This window comes from Acinonyx jubatus, chromosome B3, assembly GCF_027475565.1.
Source record: "Acinonyx jubatus isolate Ajub_Pintada_27869175 chromosome B3, VMU_Ajub_asm_v1.0, whole genome shotgun sequence".
Taxonomy (NCBI): Eukaryota; Metazoa; Chordata; class Mammalia; order Carnivora; family Felidae; genus Acinonyx; species Acinonyx jubatus.
The window spans coordinates 77,660,001-77,672,873 of NC_069386.1; the positions used below are offsets into that span (position 1 = coordinate 77,660,001).

Here is a 12,873-nt window from a genome sequence, read left to right on the forward strand (position 1 = left end):
TCTAAGAATGGTTTAAACGAGTAAGGATGAAAATGTCAAAGACAAGGCTAGTCTAAAGATCAGCTAGAAGCAATAACATGAACATTTTCAATATTCTTCCCTCACTACGTTTCATGTGTTGGCTTGTCTTTTATGGCTGACTTGCACTAGCAGGAAAAATTAATTGACCTTATTGAGTTTTATATTTGAAAAAGTTGCCAGTGGTGAAAAAATGGTCTAATGTTCTCCTTCCTTCCAGATCCAGACATACTAAGGAAGGGCTGTGATTGGTCTACACCTTGGCCAGGTGCCAATCTCTGGGATAGTCAACTGTGGTCATTGCATAGGGTTTACATATATAAAAAAATACATAGCACCTTCCACAGAGACTGTAGAAGAAGAGTAAGACTGAGAAGCAGAGAAAAGGAACAATTTCTAAAAAGAGCATGCTGCTCCCAGATGAAATGGGTTTTTGGGTAGGCAAATAGTAGGCAACAAACACCAATATGCATTCCAATACAAATGAGTTCAAACAAAACAGGGATTTTATTGAAAGGATGTAATACTATCTTAAAGAACACAATGAGGACAAGATATTCAGGTATTACAGAAGACCTGGACAAGCAAAGGAAGGCCCTTAAGACACACTGTGCCTACTGTTTGTCTTTTTCTTCTCTTTCTATTTTAATTACTTAATCTCTACAGGCTGTTCTGAGCATGTCCAGTCCAGGTAGTCATAAATAAATACCAGTACCTAGTATACAGCTAGGTACATCTCAGATAGCATGTCTGGGAACAGAGGGACATTTGAGAAAGTTTAAGGACTAGGGTACAATTTTCTGAGAGGAGGTATCTATTACATTCTGATATTTTAAAGTAAAAATAGTATCACCACTTATTTTATTTAGTTCTAGGCCCCAGGAGAAAGTATATATTTTCATCTTCTATTATTTCCTCTTCTAAATTAACCATACCCTTGGGATAACCATTCTTAGGGAAAACATGTAACTTAGTCATATTGATCCACAGTACTACAATGATCCATAGACCACTGAATAATACAATCTGGGTGGTCACATTCTATGAATTCTACAAGCAGGGGTTTTATATGCTTACCAATAAAATAACAATTTCTTTTAAGCTAATTGCCTAAAGGTTTTACCCTAAGGAGAACATTCTAACTAAGATACATTTGTCATGTATACTTAGAGAATATGATGAATTTGTGGCATGAACAGCTTGTCTCTTTGACTTAATACTGACAAACACTCAATTTGAAATTTGAAGAGGTAATGGTGGTAGTTACAAGGAAATGAAAAGCTTCAAAGCTTCACATTTTCTTGGCATGACCTCTACAACAGCATCTGTTCTTGTCTTTTTTTTTAAAATTCTTGAGTAATACTAGGAAGTTGCTAGACCAGATGAACTTCCTATGACCTATTTAGTAGACCCAAACAATTAGCAAATGCTTATTCAATCACTCCTAAGAGTAGATTTATGCTAGACAAGTAGAATATCATGACCTTTTGATTTATTTTATATAACTTTTCATATACACTTCTTCTGACAATGCCTGGCACATAGTCTGTGAGAGGCGATGATGGTCTGAAGCAAGGTTTTGCATAGGATATGGAGATGATGTGCTGCTATTTTCCATTGTCCCCAGTTCCATTCACTAGACAGTCTTCACCTCTAGACTCAGCAGGGCTAACCCTGCATCCTCTATTTCCTGATTGTTAGGAACAATCATTACAAATGGTAAGTAAATCTTAGGTGTCAGTGTTATCATCTAAGGATGTATATAAATAAGAAGAATAGAAAGTGGAATTTTGAGGTACGCCTGTGTATAATGAATGTATGGAGGAAGAGGAGCTTATGAAGAAGACTGAGAGTTAGACTTTTAGGTGGTGAAAACACTAAGAGAAAATGGGACCAAGAGAGAGTCACAGAAAAGACAAGGAGAAGAAATATCAAGAAGAGATAGGGCGCACCTCGGTGGCTCAGTCAGTTGAGCATCTGACTTCAGTTCAGGTCATGATCTCACAGCTCTAAGGCTCCTGAGTTTGAGCCCTGCATTGGGCTCTGTGCTGATGGCTCAGAGCCTGGAGCCTGCTTCGGATTCTGTGTGTGTCTCTCTCTTCCTCTCCCCTGCTCATGCTTTCTCTCTCTCTCTCTCAAAAATAAATAAACATTTAAAAATTAAAACAAAAAAGAGATGCCAAAAAAAAAAAGGCTAGATGAACAGCATCAATAGAACAAAGGGAATACTGGAAAGCATCTGTTGAATTTGTCAGATCAGAAGTCAACAATGACATTACTGAGAGCTCTTTCAGTGGAGTGATGAGGAAATAAATCAGAACAGAATAAATTGAAAAGAACAGGAGGTAGAAAAGTTTAGAAAATGAGTATCAACTATTCTTTTTAAAAGGATAGAACTAGTAATTCTATAAACTTAAGAATACTTTGATTAAGGGGCACCTGGGTGACCCAGTCAGTTGAGAGTCAAACTTCTGATTTCACCTCAGGTCGTGATCTCACCGTTTGTGAGTTCAAGCCCCATATTGGGTTCTGTGCTCACTGCGTGGAGCCTGCTTGGTATTCTCTCTCTCTCTCTCTCTCTCTCTCTCTCTCTCAATGAATAAATAAACTTAAAAAAAGAATACTTTGATTAAAAAAATTCAACAGTGGGGCACCTGGGTGGCTCAGTTGGTTAAGCATCTGCCTTCAGCTCAAGTCATGATCTCAAAGTTCATGAGTTCAAGCCCCACATCAAACTCTCTGCTGTCAGTACAGAACCACTTTTGATCTTCTGTCCTCCTATCTCTCTGCCTCTGCCCCACTCACTTTCTCTCTCTAAAAAATAAATAAATAAACTTTAAAAGAATTCACCAATGACCTGATTAAGACTCCATGTAATTGTGGGGTGCCTGGGTGGCTTAGTCAGTAGAGCATCTGACTTCAGCTCAGGTTGGTTTCACAGTTCATGGGTTTGAGCCCAGTGTTGGGCTCTGTGCTGACAGCTCAGTGCCTGGAGCCTGCATCAGAATCTGTGTCTCCCTCTCTGTCTGCCCCCTCCTTCCTCTCTCTCTCTCTCTCTCTCGCTCTCTCAGAAATGAATAAACATTAAAAATATAAGAGAAAACTCCCTGTAATTGTTCCTAGGAACTCAAAAAGGCAATTGCTATTCTTCAGGTTTTCTTTTTCCTTTTGTAATGATACTATTTACTTCTTAGTCGTTTCCAATGTACCTACCTGGAAAGTCAATCCAACAATGGGAAGAAAGAGAACTTATGTATGTGATTTTTTCCCTTTCAACAGGTCATTTACTGACATTGAAAAAATTTCCTCACATCCCCAAAGTAGAAGACATATTGCATTAATAGTTTGTGTTTGGTTAATATGGATTATAGAAAAATAATCTGTCAACAGCTGGTTCTGTCATTCCTTTCTTACCAAGAATGTTGCTATAGATTACCAAAATTAAAGGAAATTATAGCCAGAAGTTTATATTAGTCTGCCTTTGTTTTGAAACCTTAACATTCCCCTTCCAGTCTGTTTTATACTTCTCTAAAGTACTTATACTTTCTTTAAACCCATCTTCCCAGAGTTCCTGTCTAAAGTGCTGGTAAAGAAAGAGTCGATAAACTCATTCACAGTAACAAATGATGGCAAAACCAGTCTAATGTGTTACCTCTCCCAAGATGGCTTCATATACAAGAACTGAAGTCCAGTAATGAATGTCAGTATGAAGAAGTTTAATTGTATAGGAGGATGAAACATCATAGCTATCTTACCAAATTATCACAAATAGGACTTACTCTACCTGAATATAAGGCCAACAGTACATTGTATTTTAAGCTAAGAGAACATATACCTACAGGGAATAGATTTCCATGATGGAAGGGCAAGTTCACTTTTTGTTGATATTTTAGAAATATTTCCAAAGAGATAATCACTAGGTTTTCATTTAGACATATGTGATGACACAGTTGAAGACTTCAAAGGAGTTTGTGTAGCAGGTTGACTTTTGATACTGTCACAATTCTATGTCTGTTTTTCTTATGAACATGTGAGAGCATTTCAAAGAAAATGATGGAAACTTCTAAATTAAAGGTACTTCAATGTTGATCAGGCTATAACCTAATTAACATTTTCAAGGCTTCCACTTCTTTTAGATAAATGGCAGGCCTTGACTGGCAGCCACAAGACAGCTCATGAACATGATTATGACAAAATAATGTGCCTTTGTCAGACACAGACTTTGAGTACTCTCTTGACTTAACAAAGTTAAGCACCACTTATAATCAGTACTTCACTTTGCTTTTTTCTATCATATAGCCTGTTGGTTGTCCTGTTGTTCTAGCAGACATCTTGCATAGGTGTTCACTGGCACTCTCCCACTGTGGAGGCACTCAAATTCTCAAGCTTCTAGCTACTACCAAGTTGCACAAAATGTAGTTTGACTTCTTATAACCTAGTATTCATCATCATTACTTAATGTACCAAACCTTCATAATTCCCAATATCATTTAATTTTGACTCACATTTGTATGCATTGAACAAGACTGAAAAAGTCCTCTGAGTTTCAATTTAAGTGTTAAAAATTGTCACTGAAAGTGCTTACTTCAGCAGCACACATACTAAAATTGGAACGATACAGAGAAGATTAGCATGGCCTCTGCACAAGGGTGACATGCAAATTTGTGAAGCATTCCATATGAAAATAATAATAATCACTGAAAATATGAGTCATATAAGCTAAAACCAACTAGCTTTAGTCTTGAAAAATCACATAAAGTATTTATGAAATGTATAAACCCTAGGAAATTATTTACAAATAATGATAGGTTTGAATACAATTTAATCAATAATATCATATGTAACTTAGAAACTTTTATTGATGAAAATTTTGGTATTCTATTATTCCATTAGCAAACCATCTTTATTGAACATCTTTGGGATCTTCAAAGGTACAGAATAAGATTTAGTTTTGTGCTTTGAATTTTTTCAATCATTCTCCTCTAAAATTATTTGCATGCAATAGTTAACCATTACATACTTTAAATTGAACAGAAAGTACAGTAGGTTGGACTTGGATATAATAAAAAGATTTTTATTATTTATTGATTTAAGTAATGAAGAAATACATTTGGGAAAAATTATTTCATGAAACATTACTTGTAGAGTGCCAATATGAAGCCCATTGAGTTCCTCTCCTTTTTTTACTTATTTTTTTTTATTCTTTCTATCCTCCTTCTATTTAATTTTTCTCTCTTGGGAAGACAGATTGTCAAAACATCAAGTAAGGTCTCCTAGGATTGCTTGTACTTCTGAAAGCTCAGTCTTCTTTGCTATATCTTTGGCTTCTTTGTGTTTTTGTGTCATCGGGACTGAAGAGATATGTGATGGTGGAATTCTAGCTCAAAAGCCAAAAGAATGGTTAAATAAATTGGGTGGCATAGATATTTGAGAAGACAGGTAAGTGCTTGATGTTACACAGGCTTTTTCACGACAGGAAAACCTCACTTTGTCAACTTGACAATTAAACAACAAGATAACTCTTACGCACTTCAAAACACATTCCAAACTTGAGAATCATAGTGGAAAGGCATTGCCTTTTTTCCAGTGCTGCAGGGAAACTGTGCAGGGGTTTCTGAATGAAGGAAGAGGTACAGAGTTTGTGGGATTTTAAACATTATATAACTGATGAAGGTACCTACTAACCAGAGGAATTTAGAATGATCTTTGATTATAAGGTAGTACATTTTTAGATACATGTTTGCTTATCTTCAATGCTTAGAAGAAAACGTTCCTGTTCCTCCTTGTGTTCACTATATGGCAATTTTGAGAAGTTATCAGTGGAAGATTTTAGAATCCAAACAAATACCTTTAAAAAATTAGAGTGGTTGGGGCACCCTGGTGGCTCAGTCAGTTAAGCATCCAACTCTAGATTTCAGCTCAGGTCATGATCTCACAGTTGTGAGATAGAGCCCCACATCAGCACAGAGCCTGCTTGAGATTCTCTCTCTCAAAATTAAAAAAAAAAAACTTAAAAAAATTAGAGTGGTTTATTTGGTTTATAAATTCACAGAATAATACCCCACAAAGACTTAGGAATACTTATTATTTGTCAGGCTTATAATGTGGCTGACATTGAGTATGATGATTTTACTTTACGATTATAACAGTTATGTTAATTGCTATGGCTTTGGATTTCAGAAGGGAGGGTAAGTGCTCTCAGGTTTAACTCTGAAATTTTTGGGAAATGAAGACGAAGTGCATTTGAAGCGTCCCTATGTGCATATCTCTACATGACTCTAAACAACTGGAAATCCACTTGGGAGAGAGTCCATGACAGAATGAAGGCATGACTTCCAGGGCCAGGCAACTATTTACTCATATCACTGGGCCTGATAAGGAAAATAGGATATTTTCAGAGGAGGAAATACTGCTATTACCTGCCTCTGACTTAATAAGGGGTAAACCCTACATGTGATACGTCTCTAGGATCAGGCAGAGCCTTTTGGGGTTTACCTACAGTTAGATACATATCTATATCCACATCTCTATCTATCTATCTTAGAAATATAATTACACAGGGGATATTTGTTAACAACCATACTAGTATTTACCCAGGATCAAGTCTAATTTTGAAGACATCAAGCCTTTTCCACTCCTATAAACCTCATTTTCAGAACTGGGAAGGGTATTTGTGTCCATTTGTCTGTTGATCCTGACCTTCTCAAATTCTTCTCAAAGCCTTGGATACCCTTTTGACTCAAATAAAATAGGATTGGGGAGACTTTTTCCAATGCTTTATAGCATCACGGTACAAATCTAATTTAGGAATATCCATCCAAAATACAAAACTTGAAAAGGAATGAGTTACATATAATTGCCTTGCTTCCACTCACCTATTTTGGTTTTATGTTTTGTTTTGTTTTGTTTTAGAAAACAAATCTTCCTTCAGTAAATAACCAGTAACTTGGTATCAACCGTATAGAAGAAAAACATCCTGCTCAGTGGCCTACCCAAAAATATATGCTGTTTGCCACCTACAGAGCCACATGTACTAAAATGCACTAAAATGACTTTACAGGATATAACTAAAATGAATCCACTGTGAGATTTCATACCAAATCCAGAGTGTTCTGGGGCCATTAACTGAACAGAATTAAGGAACGACTGTTGATATAGGTGGCTACAGAAACAACTACTCTCCAAGCATTTGGACAACCAGCTCTAATAAATTTCTTTCTCAGTAGTTTATTCTATGGACTGGAGATAGCCATCTGAGATACCTAGAGAAATCACAAGCAATCAGACAGTTATCTTTATATGAGGTACTACATCTTAAATACAAGATTAAAGATACCATGCTGTTATGACCTGAAATATTAAAGATGTTTTTTCAGTTGTAGTTAGTTCAAAGGATATTACTATTTCTCAATATTTCATTCATTCTTAATCACAGGCAAAATGGCCTTTCACTGGTAAATTTAGGCAACAAAACAGGGTTTTTAGTTATTATTAAAAAATGAGATTTCTCTTTAGTTACTTGTATAGTTTGGAAAATTCAACTATATTTACATAGTAGTTACTTAAGTGATACTCATTATTCTGAATGACCTTTTCTTTGTTATAACTTCTAACCAATTTAGCAAAGCCATCAAATTCTTCAAGTTAACCTGGGAGGAAGTAACAGTTTTCTCTTCTTACTCATCCAAAATAATAATAGTAAGAAACCATTTTTCTAAACGCTATTTTATACCAACGCATGCCTGTGAACTTCCCTCCCTGACTATTTCAGAAGCTTCTCTTAAGTCATTATAGTAAGTCCATCCATGCCTCAATTCAGCACAATTATCTAGTGTTTACTATATTCAAAACATGAGTAAAATATGACGTTGTCTTCAAAGAGTTTATAAACTGTGTATAATTTCTGTTATCTAGCTGCATATTTTAGTTCAAGTGAGTCAGCAAACTTTGAAAAGCCTGCCTTTATAATGTTATCACTAACTTGAAAGTTTACATCAACTTTAGTTGTTGCTAACCTTAATAGAAATACAGCCTATCTTTTCAAATACCACGCAACCTTATTACCACTTTTGCAGATGAAGGAAGTGAAACAATATGGGTCAAGTGACTTGCTCCATGATTAATGAAGCAAAAAGTAGAACTCATTGTCTCCTTGTATGTTTAACCAAGAGCTCAAGAGATAGTAAATTGTGAACCATTTAAATTAAATGTAAGTGTTAAAACTTATCGGAGCAATTTTGAGTCAGGTATTCTAGTTAATAAAGGATAACCGGAAGCAATTTTAGTTGTGTGCAGTATTTGTTATACTCTAAGAATGGTATAGTTTGCTTCAAACAATGATTAAAAAATAGAAATAGTATCCATCAATGGATATATTTTCTTTTTGAATTTACTGACAAAAAAAGGTGCAGATGGCACCCCAAATAAGAGACTGGCATGGACCAGTATCTTCTCTGTGAAAATGACTAATGTATTACTATGCTTCTGCCAGAACTTACATAAAGAGACTGCCAAAAATGATCATATCATTATCAGCTAGTGTTCCCAATTGTTCACTGTTTGTATCACATATGGATCCTCTGAAATGCAGAACTCCTACCTAAAGAAACCCTAATATCATTATAAAACATGAACTTTTGCATGTTTTTAAAATGTTTTAAGAAAACTGTATTTGTTCTACAATAAACAGACATATTTTCCTGGTGTCAGTTAAACAAAAAACAGTGCAAAAAATAGATGAGATTCAAGTTTCAAAAGTTATATTTGGAAAGGAAAATTAGAATACAAAGAAGATTTGATGTAGATGTCTATATAAACAAATCAGCTTTGTTCTTTCACTCCCTGTATATTTTTAGCTATCAGCCATCTACTAAACATCTAGCGCTAACCATTTGGTCACAGAGGGTCATTGATTTCTCTCAACTTGTGAGGCTTTAATATAGATTAATTGAATGTGACGGTGCAATACACCCAATTCTCATATTATATCCCATGACATTAAAATGAAAAGAAGATGAAATAAGAGGTTCATCTGGTTATTTATTACACAGTAAGCACCGCTTAGCTTCTCACTGGTGCAAAAGTTAGTTCATTTTTACATGAATATACATATTTACATCATCAACTAACAAGGAACTGGATATTGGTATTCTTCATACTCACGCACAAACACACACATACACAGACACACAACCTTTTATACTATCAACTATAAAATACTAGAAATTGAAACATAGATCATCTTTCTATGTAAAATATTTCAAGAGGAAAATGACAGTTGGGTAGAGTGTAACCTGAAAAGTAGTCTTGGGGAATGGGGAAGGGTTGAATATGTGAAGCACAGAGGAATTTTAGGGCAGGGAAAGTGTTCTTTATGATACTGTAATTGGGGATATATGACATGGTACATTTGTCAAATCCATAAGACTTTAAAGGAAGAAGAGTGAAACTTAATAAAAGTTTTAAAAAAGACATTTAGGAAGTCAAGGGATCACAGAATGTGACAAAAAAAAATCTAACTACATTACAAATGTATGAAATAATCTCACTAAAGGTGGTAAGGGGAAAATGCTGACCTAAATAACTGGAAATGAGTGGACTCTAACACCAAACACAAAAGAAAGTGTGCATAAATACCATATTGTAGCTCATAAAGTTGGTAAAGTTTAACAATTCTGAAACCACTATGCATGTATGCTGGAACTGAATAAGTAAGCAAATGGGTGCTAGATGGTAAGAGCCAGGTTTCTCACTGTCAGAATGAGAAATTATAAATGAGCAAGAAAAAGCTAGAATGATTCATGTGGTAGTGTATTAGAGACATCAATTTGAACGTAATATAGATACAGATGGACATATATATATATATATATATATATATATGTAAAATTCCTTCCCCCCTCTCTACATATATGTAGATACACATACACATACATAGATATATACAGTGAGGGGGTATATAGATATAGAGATTGATATAAATATAGATACAATATGCATGCACACACACAAGTTATTTGATATATTTTTTTCTTTGCTCTGTCAGATGAAAGGGCCTAAAAGCAAAGACATCCCAGTAGAAATGAGTATAACTAGTACTCACTTGGTTTGTACCACCATTTTCCAATGGAAAGAATCAGAGTTGCTTGAAAAACTGGTTGATTCTAGCACTGGGCAGAAAATATACAAAATGAGGCTAGAGTGTATACTGATGCCAGAAAGTAAGGAAGTGTTAACAACACACACACACACAAAATGGGGGTATATCAAAAGGACATAGGAGCCAACTGAAAGAATTCCCAGTGGCCAAAACTGACACAATTTGAACAAAAAAAAATAAGTAAAACAGCATTGGATTTTAGTCCAAAATCTAAAATAAATATTCACAAATCCTTACTGACATATAAATGATTGAATAAATAAAAGGGAGATAATAGACAAATCCCCAACGCAAAAGAATGTCAAATAAACTATGTAGACATTTCTTCCTCACTGAAGTGGATGATAACTCTCTACTTCTTTATTTTTATTTTTTTTAATGTTTTATTTTATTTTTGAGAGACAGAGAGAGACAGCATGAGTGGGGGAGGAGCAGAGAGAGAGGGAGACACAGATTCCGAAACAGGCTCCAGACTCTGAGCTGTCAGCACAAAGCCCGACGCGGGGCTCAAACCCAGGAGCCATGAGATCACGACCTGAGCTGAAGTCGGACACTGAACCAACTGAGCCACCCAGGAGCCCCTAACTCTCCACTTCTAAAGTCTTGGCTTCTCAGTATGACTTTCTTCATAGAATACAGAAAAAACAGGGGATTTTTAAATTTTTTTTAAATGTTTATTTATTTTTGAGAGAGACAGACAGAAAGAGTGTGATCAGGGGAGGGGCAGAGGGTAGGAGACACAGAATTCAAAGCAGGCTCCAGGCCCGGAGCTGTCAGCACAGAGCCCGATTCGAGGCTTAAACTCATGATCATGACCTGAGCGCAATTTGGATGCTTAATCCACTGGGCCACCCAGGCACCCCATAAACTAGGGGTTTTTCAAAACTTAACTATCCAGTAAGGAAAATTTTCCAATACTACCTAATCCAAGTGATCAAAGACAACATCCACAGTAACGAATCATTTGACAAAAATGCCACTTTACCTCTGTGATCTCCCTCCTAAAATCCTAGTTTAATCACAATACAATAATCAGACAAGTCCTATGTAAGTGACTTTCTACAAAATACCTAACCAACACTCTTTAAAACCCTTAAGGTCACCAAAATCAGAGAAAGTCTGGGAAATAGTAACAATCAAGAAGAGTCCAAGGAGATATGACAACTAAATGTAAGGATCCTGGGAGAGAAAAAGGTAAATTAGGTTAAATGTAAGCCAATATGAATCAAGTATGGACTTCAGTTATTACTGAGGTTATCAATATTGATTCATTATTGTGTCAAACACCATACCACTGTAAGATGCTAATAATGAGGTACACTGGGTGTGAGTATATGGCAACTCTCTGTACTGTCTTTGTAACTTTTCTGTAAATCTAAATCAATTATATAATAAAAGTTTGTTTAATGAAAACTTGGTCTTATGGATAAATTGAATTATGGATGAGTATTAAAGTGCTGTATTGTTACTGAGTATAAAAATGAATGGAGGGTAGAATTTAATAGATCAGAGCTCAGTAGAAAGATTTTTATTTGAATATCAGCTTGAAACCCCTGTTTAGCTAAGCAAGTCAGGACTCCAACAAGAGTGTGAGCTGTCACAGTGCCATGAAAGCAGATGGCCATGACTGCACACAACTGGGAAACAAAACCCCAGGACCAGTTGGAAATAATATAGGATTCCTAGTCCAGGATGTCCAAATTGTGACAGACTTTTTGTTTATTTTTTACTTTAGTAAAATCAGTTTGTTGAATTAATTTCAAAGGATGTTATAGGTTACAAGAACACCCAATATAGTGATTAGAAAACAGTAAAAACTTCTTACTGGCCTGGACTATGGAATTACTTCTGCTTTTAAAAGAAAAAAGACAGTATCTGGTTATTCTTAATTGCATGCACTCCAGGTCTCTTTCACCTCAATCATTTGAAGATTTTAATATCTAGTATATACAAACTTGTATCCATCAAAAAAAACATAGCACATATTTTAAAAATACTATTGCGATAAAACTACAATGCCCTTAAGGAGAAAGAGCTCACCATTCCAAAATCATGGTAGGGTCCTATCCAGTAGATCTCTCAAGTCAACCTCAGTCAACATGATCTTTGAGTATTAGGTAACTGGTCTCTTTTATTTCTAATCATAAACCTTAGACATATCATATATATAGATTCCTGAAGAATTCTAAAATGAGCTTATCATCACCCACATCTTATTGATCACAAAAAATTCGTACAAATACAACTCCAATTGTGTTACATTGACATCTTTTCCCAATAGCCTTGTCACTGTCCATTCATATTTTCATCCAAATTGTATTCCCATAATTTATGACTAAGTATAGCATGACTTTGTATGACTAAGTTATATATCCAGGTGTATTTAATTTTCATGTGTAGAATACCAAATTCTAAGACAGTTGATTCAGCCATAACACCTATCAGTTTTTTAAAATGCTTTGTGATATATATATATATATCTATATCTATCTATCTATCTATCTATATATATATAGATATATATATAGATATATATATAGATAGATATAGATATATATATAGATATATATATATATATATATATATATATATATATATAGATCTATATATATATAGATATATATATATAGATATATCTATATATATAGATCTATATATATATAGATAGATAGATAGATATATATTTAAAAATAGTA

General features: G+C 34.9%; 1 long non-coding RNA gene and 1 other non-coding gene across 2 annotated transcripts in view; one reads left to right on the forward strand and one right to left on the reverse strand.

Moving 5' to 3' along the window:
• Positions 1 to 12,873, reverse strand: part of LOC113601537 (uncharacterized) — a 133,770-nt gene that overhangs the window by 41,766 nt on the left and 79,131 nt on the right. The gene's annotated exons all lie outside the window — the stretch shown is intronic.
• On the forward strand, positions 4,596 to 4,702 carry LOC113601723 (U6 spliceosomal RNA). Its single transcript, XR_003422997.1, has one exon. It is a non-coding gene; the product is annotated as a U6 spliceosomal RNA (small nuclear RNA).